The sequence below is a fragment of the Bos taurus genome, chromosome 20, assembly GCF_002263795.3.
Source record: "Bos taurus isolate L1 Dominette 01449 registration number 42190680 breed Hereford chromosome 20, ARS-UCD2.0, whole genome shotgun sequence".
NCBI classification, from domain to species: domain Eukaryota; kingdom Metazoa; phylum Chordata; class Mammalia; order Artiodactyla; family Bovidae; genus Bos; species Bos taurus.
In genome coordinates this window covers 8,206,546-8,215,227 of record NC_037347.1, presented here as the reverse complement: position 1 = coordinate 8,215,227, position 8,682 = coordinate 8,206,546, and the positions used below count along the sequence as shown (strand labels likewise).

Below are 8,682 nucleotides of genomic sequence, written 5' to 3'. Positions count from 1 at the left end.
TGATTTCAGTTTTTTTACAATGGAAAAGTGGTTCGAGAAAAATGACTCAGTTGAGTGTTTTATTAATGGAAAGAACTGATATGCCAGCAACAGTCCAAGTTCTTTGCCCCTTCTCTATCATGTTACACCATAATATAGCACCTCCCTGAGAACTCAGAGATTGCAAGTTAAATGCTAGCAAATCAATGGTTTGTCAGATGTTAGGTTCACTAAAGTACCAACCACAAAACACAAGGAACTTTCAGCATTGAGAAGTAAAATCTAGTCATGTAATTTACAAAGCAACTATCAAAGAAGAGAGGATTTTGTTAACATGTCTTGAGATATGTTTGATTTCTTGCATGAGTTTTTCTGCTATGTTCAAGTTACTGAAGTTTCATCCAGGTAGTTAAACTCACTGAACAAAATTTTACCATGACTTCAAACAGATGGAAAATCAGATTTATTATTGAAGTTAACTTCTAGAATTTTAAGAGGAGAAAGTGACTACTTCAAATCTACTCATGCCTGACAACTGAACCTCAAAATGAATTTATTTTCTATTATGAAATTTTGAAGTGTTCTGTTTATTATAAAAAACAAGTACATTTATTCTTCTTTAATCTTATTTTAAAAAATCAAACACCTGTTTGTCTCAAATATTCAAGATCATGTATGGTTCTGTTTTAGGGAACAATTTAAGGCAAAGATGTTATGAACTATAAAAAACCACTGTGAACATATCAGTCGGTCAGTCACATCCAACTCTTTGTAATCTGATGGATTGTACCCTGCCAGGCTCCTCTGTGCGTGGAATTCTCCAGGCAAGAATACTGGAGTGGATAGCCATTGCCTATTGCAGGCAGATTCTTTAACTGAGCCACCAGGGCCCACTGTCTAGGTCATGACAATTCCAAATATTTGAATTCCAGTATCCTTCAAAATATAAGCAAACAAGTCTAGAAAACAATAAATGCCTATATCGAGAGCTCGTCTACTTCTCTAATGGCAGGATTATTTCTGAAACATTATATTAGTCACTTAGGGCTATCACAACAAAGTTATGTGATAACAAAGTTATCACTACAAACAGTGTGCCTTCAAACAACAGAAATATATTTTCTCACAGTTCTGGAGACTAGAAGTCCAAAATCAAGGTGTCCATGGGCCTTGCTCCCTTGCTCTCTCTAGGGAGAATCCTTCCTTTTCCCTTCTTAGCTTCTTGGTGCATGCATGCTAAGTCGCTTCAGTCATGTCCAACTCTTTGCAACCCTTTGGACTGTAGCCTGCCAGCTCCTCTGTCTATGGGATTCTCCAGGTAAGAATACTGGAGTGGGTTGCCGCGCCCTCCTCCGGGGGATCTTCCCGACCCAGGGATCGAGCCTGCATCTCTTATATCCCCTGCAGACAGGTTCTTTACCGCTAGTGCCACGTTGGTGGCCACTGGTAATCCTTGTATTACTTGGCTTGTAGTTGTATCACTCCAACCTCTGCCTCTGTTGTCACATGGCTTTCTCCCTGTGTCTCTCCTCCTGTTCTTACACAGACCAGGTTTATTAATCTGCCTGAACGGCTATAACAAAATATGACAACTGTATGGCTTAAGCCACAGTCATTTTTTTTCCCTCACAGTTCTGTCTATAAGAGCTAGAAGGCCAAGATCAAGGTGCTAGCTGATTTGGAAGGTCATGAATGTGAGAGCAACACCATTCAACCTGGTACATTCCCCTAAACAAATAATAATCTCTTATGTGTTTAAATGAAATAAAGAAAATGTCTTTATAAGGTGTACCAGAAAAAGAAAGCTCAGTGAATCCCTTAAGACTCCATCCTATTCAGTCATCCATCCCATCAGTTCTCAATGTGCGATGTAAGGACCATTTAACCCAATCCAACTTTGGGAGGGGCTGATTAAAAATGTAGGTTACGTGCTTGCTCCTGCAACAAATATACTAAAATTGGAATGATACAGAGAAAGCTAGCATGCCCCTGCCCAAGGATGACATGCAGATTTGTGAAGGGTTCCATATATATATATTTTAATGCAGATTATTAAACATAGTGTAAAGTGAGAGATTTTTCTGGAAGGAGATTTCTCTAGGTGAGAAAAATGACTGTCCAAGTGAATCTTATTTTCTATCTCTATCACCAAATCTCAGCTATTTCCAGAGTTATCTTTCTCCCGCCTTTGCCATGCCTGGCCTCCTGGAACACCCAGTTCCTCCTCAGTTCAGCCTGGGCACAAGTAAACCCCCTTTCTTGAGTGTCTCTTCATGCAGCTAAGACAGGCTGGCATTCAAAAATGACTTAGCTGAATATGATGGGAAACCAAAAGAAAATATAGGCAACACAATAATAGTCACTAGGCTTTCAGGTTACAGAGAGAACTCTGAGTCAGTGTCGACAGCAATGGAGGACTAGAGCCCTATCAGAAACACCTTCCTTCCCTGCTCCCTAGAGATCTCTGCCAGGTGGCCTCAGGCCACAGCTTGATTTCTAACCTCAGGAGCTGGCCCTTCCCTACCAAACTAGAGTTTCTAAAGACTAACCAGGGGCCTCCCTGGTGGCTTAGTGGTAAAGAATCTGCCTGCTGATGCAAGAGACTCAGGTTCAATCCCCAGTCCAGGAAGATCCCACATGCCAAGGAGCAAGTAAGCCCACGCACCACTATTGAGCCTGTGCTCTAGAGCCAGGGATCCACAGCTACTGAAACCCGCTCACCCTAGAGCCTGCGCTGCGCAGCTGGAGAGGCTACTGCAGTGCAGCGAAGAGCAGTCCCCGCTCGCTGCAACCAGAGAAGAGCTCATGCAGCAGCAGACTCAGCACAGCCAAGAACAAATACACAAATAAAAAGTACCCAGAAGTCACTCGTCTCCTAAGTCAGGCACTTGAGGTGGGGGCTTGGGGGGTGGTGGTCCACAATCATCCACTATGAGCAGAGGATAGAGTCTGTTCTTCTTTGTTGCCCCCTTGCCCAACGCCGTACCTGGCACATCCTGGGGCTCAATGTAATGTCTCTTGGGTGAGAATTTAAACCTCTGCCTCACACAAATGATCAGAGCAACCCAAAATCTTCCCACTTAATCCCGGCTTTGGATCTGAGGGCCGCACTTTCTTCAAGTTGTTGGGGTTGTCATGGCGGGCTTTGGGGATTTGGTTATCTGCCCCACCCACTTCGGGGGCACCTTAGGGCCTTTCTCTCAGGAAAGTGTAAAGTCTCTTCATGACTAGACAACTCTATTCACTAAAGCTCTTCAACCACATGTTGAAGAGTCCTCACTCTACTAGATGGGAGCTGACCCACCCTGACCTGGGATCAGCAGACTAACCTCTTCATTTTGAAAGAAGGGAGCTAAGGCCCAGAGAATGTTCAGGCACTTTTGCAGGCTCTCACAGCCATTCCATGGCAGAGATGCCCTCGGAACTCAAATTACTGAATGCCCAGATCTGGACTTGTTTCCCTCATCGCTCAGCATTCCTCTGCCCCTCCACCCGTTTTCTCTAGAATGGTGACCTCCGAGAAGCCGTGCGAGGCTGCTCTCACCAGGGGCCCTCTGTCCCTCCCCTGCCCTCGGAGTCTGGCCGGCCTCTTTTTGGTTCCCAGATGCTGTACCACACCTCTGTGTTCACCCCGAACCTTCACAGTTTAAGATGAAAAAGCAGATGCTGACCTAGCCCGGGCTCCCCTGCACAAGTCCCTTGGCGCTGGAAGAAGACGGAGTTGTTTTCCAGCATGTGTCATAAATACCAGAAAGCACCTGTTGAAAGGAACGCTATCTAATTCATACGTGTGTGTGTGTGACTCTTTTTTTCTGTTTTATTTGCTTTTATCCTCCATCGACCCACCTTCAGCTCCCTGAATAAATGCAGGCAGACCCTCTGAATAGCTGAAGATTTTGAACAGATAAACCAGACAGTAATTTGGTACCTTTGCTGAGTATGCTGAACTGAAATTAGTGCGTATCTCAAGAGGACCAACATTGCTTAAGAATAACCTTGTTAAAAACTAATTTTATCTCTCTCTAAAAATAGCTACACTTCTTGAACCAAACTTGGGGGAATGTGACAGGAGGAAAAGCAGAGAAATAGAAATATATTTTTTCAAATGTAATCTTGCCACACACACACACAAAATCTCGCCACCACTGCTAATGTTTTAGGGCAGTAGTCTTCAATCTTTTTGGCACCAGGGACCAGTTTCGTGGCAGGTGATTTCTCCATCGATTGGGGTGGGAGTGGTTTGGGGATGATTTAAGCACATTGCGTTTACTCTGCATTTTATTTCTATTATTATTACATCAGCTCCACCTCAGATCATCAGGCATTACATCTTGGAGGTTGTGTGCTAAGATACTTCAGTCATATCCAACTCTTGCAGTCCTATGGACTGTAGCCGGCCAGGCTCCTCTGTCCATGGGATTCTCCACACATGAATACTAGAGTGGGTTGCCATGCCCTCCTCCAAGAGATCTTCCTGATCTAGGGATCAAACCCCACGTCTCAGCCTCCTGCATTGACAGGCAGGTTCTTTCTCAGAGGTTGGGGACCACTCTTTTAGGATATATCTTTTCTATCTTAAAAAAAAAAACCACATAAAACTATTATATCATTTCAGGAAAAGTAATGGTTAAAAAAGAAAGTCTCCACTCACCAGAAGAGGCATAAGAAGAGGCCTGCCTGCACACCCCAGGAACTGCTGACACATGTCTAAAGATAGGAAACGAGAAAGCTACATTTTTCAACTTGGGAAAATAAAAGGTCATGTGGTATTCACAGTATCATCGTAACTGATCCTTTTCTATTAAAAAAATGATATTAATGAATTTGTGGGTGAGGATGAGAATAAGCTTTCACCGTTTTCCCGAGAACAGTCAGTTTCTGTTCTGCTGCTGATGCTGCATGAGGTATCCATCTTCTGGATCCACGTGCTTGTTGGCTGGGGCTGTGGCAGAGGCGATGGCAGCAACAGCCTGAACACAGGAAATCACCTTCTAAGGGGAAGCTCTGGGCTGGCAGAAGTGTATTAACCTTTCATCCATGTCATTGGGTTTAATATGTTAACTTCGTAGTAAAAGCTTCTTCTTTGAGTTCAGGGTTCATAAAAAGTGTTACTGGTCCTTGATGTTCCCAGTTGAGGATAGTAAGGAAAACAGAACCCTGAAAGCTCACATTGATTGAAGCAAAGACAGAGCTAGGGGGTCAGCCCAGTGCCCCAGCGCCTCCCTAGCCTGACAGAACTGAACGGCTATTCATAGCCGCTGGAGCACTTCCAAGCTGTGAGTGTAAATTTACTTGTATCATCTCTGCAGAGAGGAACTGTGTAGTCCCCAGTGCCTCCCGGTTGATTCGGATCGACTGTTTATTTGTTTAGTCCTGTAATGATATTATCCACAGGGCTAGAGCCACACAGGGAGGATGAGGAATTCCTGGAGGAGGGAGGCTGCATGTGTTTATTGCCCTGTCAGCCCTTCACGACAAAAGACAAAAGTTGCTCTAATTTGTGTGTTCCCACACACGTGATCCATATGGACAATATCGAGTATAGGTGCTGATGAAGACAAAGAAAAAAAAAAAAAGGGATTACCAGGAATCAAGATGCCAGATGCCCTGTGAGGAATGCAGAGAAATGCTCTCTGATTAAACCCCACAGTTCCAAAGCTGGAAGGAATTCTGAGATGTTATCCATAATCAGAAGAAAAAAGAACCTCCAGCTCTTGACTGACTTATGCCCTGTGTTGTCTTGAACCTTAAGCCTAATTTCTTTTCAAGCTCAGTGGTTAGCAGGTTTCTCATGGCCATGCCTATTGGGGGGAGGAGGGACCATCATTTCCCTCATCCTCAGCACATTTATTTTTAGCTCAGTTTCAATGGAGTTCCTTGCTGTGGGCATATTATCGGCGCCAATTCTAGTTCATCTTCTCAGCATCAGACTGAAACCCCTGAAATGTGTGGCCAGTAGGTTCCTGATTGTTTTTCTGGAAGCTTGCAGCTCTGAAAGTTTTTAACCTCAGGAACGTGCCCTCTATCCAAGAAATACATGACTTGAAAGGACAGAATGAATCAGCAGAGTCCGCATGTCACTCAGTGGGCTGGCAAACCCTGATCTGCTGAGGGGCAGCAGTGCCCAACTTCTCACTGACTATGGGACCATTATGGCCCTGCCACGTGGATGGAACCATTGCACAGTTCGATCCCTGCCACCTAAGGGTTTCGCATGGTTTACTGATGCCAAGATGGCAAAGGGTGCTGCAGTAAGGGCTGACTGGAAAATAAATGCAAGTAGGATGGATAGCTGCCACAGGCCTTGAGAAACAACACTCAAGGACCCGCCCAAACCACCCCAGCAATCTGATGCAACAATCTGATCTTCAGCTAGATGTTAGTGAGGAATGATGGCACAGCGGGTCAAATCAGACTGCCAGGGCTGACTGACAGGACAAGGCAACATGTTTGAACCTCCAGTGGCAATGGTCCCAGAAAATAGCCACTTGTGGTTCCCAAACAGTGGAGACATTTCACGACCAACAAGATGGAAAGGAATATGAAGATCCATCTCCACTATCCTGGCAGCAGTATTCACTATAGAGTCCCTGCCAACTGACACAGATACTTCCAACGTATATTTAATGAAAGCTAAACTGTGCCTGGAGAAGGCAATGGCACCCCACTCCAGTACTCTTGCCTGGAAAATCCCATGGACAGAGGAGCCTGGTAGGCTGCAGTCCATGGGGTCGCTAAGAGTCGGACACGACTGAGCAACTTCACTTTCACTTTTCACTTTCATGCACTGGAGAAGGAAATGGCAACCCACTCCAGTGTTCTTGCCTGGAGAATCCCAGGGAAGGGGGAGCCTGGTGGGCTGCCGTCTATGGGGTCGCACAGAGTCGGACACATTGAAGCGACTTAGCAGCAGCAGCAAACTGTGCCTATGTAATTATAAAATAGTAGGATTAAGAAGGGTGATGCTTACCAAGTAGACCAGAGGTCCATTAGTAGTCCTCAGTGAGGGCAAACTGGTGGAAGAGGCAGCAGTTTCAAGATAGATGCTGCTACGCTTTGTATTTGGGCTTCCCACGTGGTGCCAGCGGTAAAGAACCCGCCGGCCAATGCAGGAGACATAAGAACGCGGGTTCGATCCCTGGATAGGAAAGATCCCCTGGAGGGAGGGCATGGCAACCCACTCCAGTATTCTTGCCTGGAGAATCCCGTGAACAGAGGAGCCTGGCGGGCTATTGTCCATAGGGTTGCAAAGAGTCTGAGCGACTTAGCATGAACGCATGCTTTGGATTTAACTTCAGGCGGGTTGGTACCCATTAGCCTCCAGTTTGACTTCTCAGTTCTTCTAAGTAGGAAAAAAAGCCTAGAAGAATCGCCTCACTTTGCTTATTGGGTGTGAATGGGAGGCGGGGATGGGAGATGAGGGCATAAACTTGCCCTAGAACAAAGCAAACAGCCATATTAAACAGAGGGGCTGTTATAAAAGCAAAATATAGACAGTGCATGTATTTTTAATGACCAGGACTAGGGTGCCCTGTGCAAACATAAACACCTCCCTGCCTGCGGAGGGCCAGAAACCCTCCAGGCATGGAGTTTGGGTTCCCTGCCACCCCCTCCTAAGGGTGCCTGGCCCTGCCAAAAATCATTTACAAATAAAGAGCTCTCAGAAATGTGCCCGACCTTCGGCCAAAGAGAAGAACCTCTTTTCCAATAAATATTTGGCCGGGAGCGGGGGGAGGGGAGCCAAGAGTAACAAAGGGAGCCCGCGGCCGGGTTTGTTTGGATTGCCCGGGCGGCGCGGGAGCGGCCGGGCGCAGCTGACCACGGGTACAGATAGGTTAATTTCCACATGGAGCGGCAGAAACCCAATCCGCGGGTTGCGAAGCGTGGGTCAGCCAAGGCACGTTAATCTGTTTAGCATGTGCGCCGCGCGGAGGAGCCAGACCACCGGGGCGCAGGAGGCGCGGCCGCAGCCGCGCTGCTCCGGGGGAGTTAATAAAGAGCTTAAGGCAAGTAAGTGTAGCGAGGTGGCGGCAGCCCGGAGCCGGTCGCGCCCGAGGGCCCCGGGGAGGCCGAGGTCGCCTGCTGCCCGCCGCCCGGGCCCCGCGGGCCCTAGGCTCCGTGAGCCCCGGAGGCCGGGCGAGCGCCGGGCGGGCGAGGATGGGCTCGGGGCGGGACGGGCGGGGGGCAAGGGAGCCTCTTCTCCGCGCTCGCGCCGTAGGGGAGAGCAGGGGCGCGGGGTGGGGTGGGGGTGGGGGTCGCCATTTCGAACATTTTTAACTAATCAAAATATTTGCTGATGAGTATTTATTTTTACAAGAACTCGGTTTGGCTGGAAACTTCCCGAGCAACAATACGGGCTGCCGTATTAGGTTTGTGACGCAGCCAAGTGCGGTTGGGCTTATTGAATCTGCGCGCCGGAGATCACTCGCTCCGGAGACGTTTCTCTTTTCTGGGGAGGAAGCTTTCCCAGGACATCTTTCTGCAGATGGCGTTTAGAACACAACCACATGTTCCCCCAAAGCACGGGAGGCTTCGTGTATTATGTTTTGTTTTGGTTTTTTTCGTGTATTATGTTTGGGCTGAGTGAAAAGAGGAACGCACCCCCTTTCCTATCCGAGCAACAAAAGGGAAAATAGCGGGAAATAGCCCAGTCTTGAGACAGGAAAGCCAAGCTCAGAGGTTCTGTCGTAAACACTAACAACA

General features: G+C 47.0%; 1 non-coding gene across 1 annotated transcript; it reads left to right on the top strand.

Moving 5' to 3' along the window:
• The first annotated feature begins 1,911 nt into the window (after positions 1-1,911).
• LOC112443065 (U6 spliceosomal RNA) lies at positions 1,912-2,013 on the top strand. Its single transcript, XR_003031340.1, has one exon. It is a non-coding gene; the product is annotated as a U6 spliceosomal RNA (small nuclear RNA).
• The last annotated feature ends 6,669 nt before the right edge of the window (positions 2,014-8,682 follow it).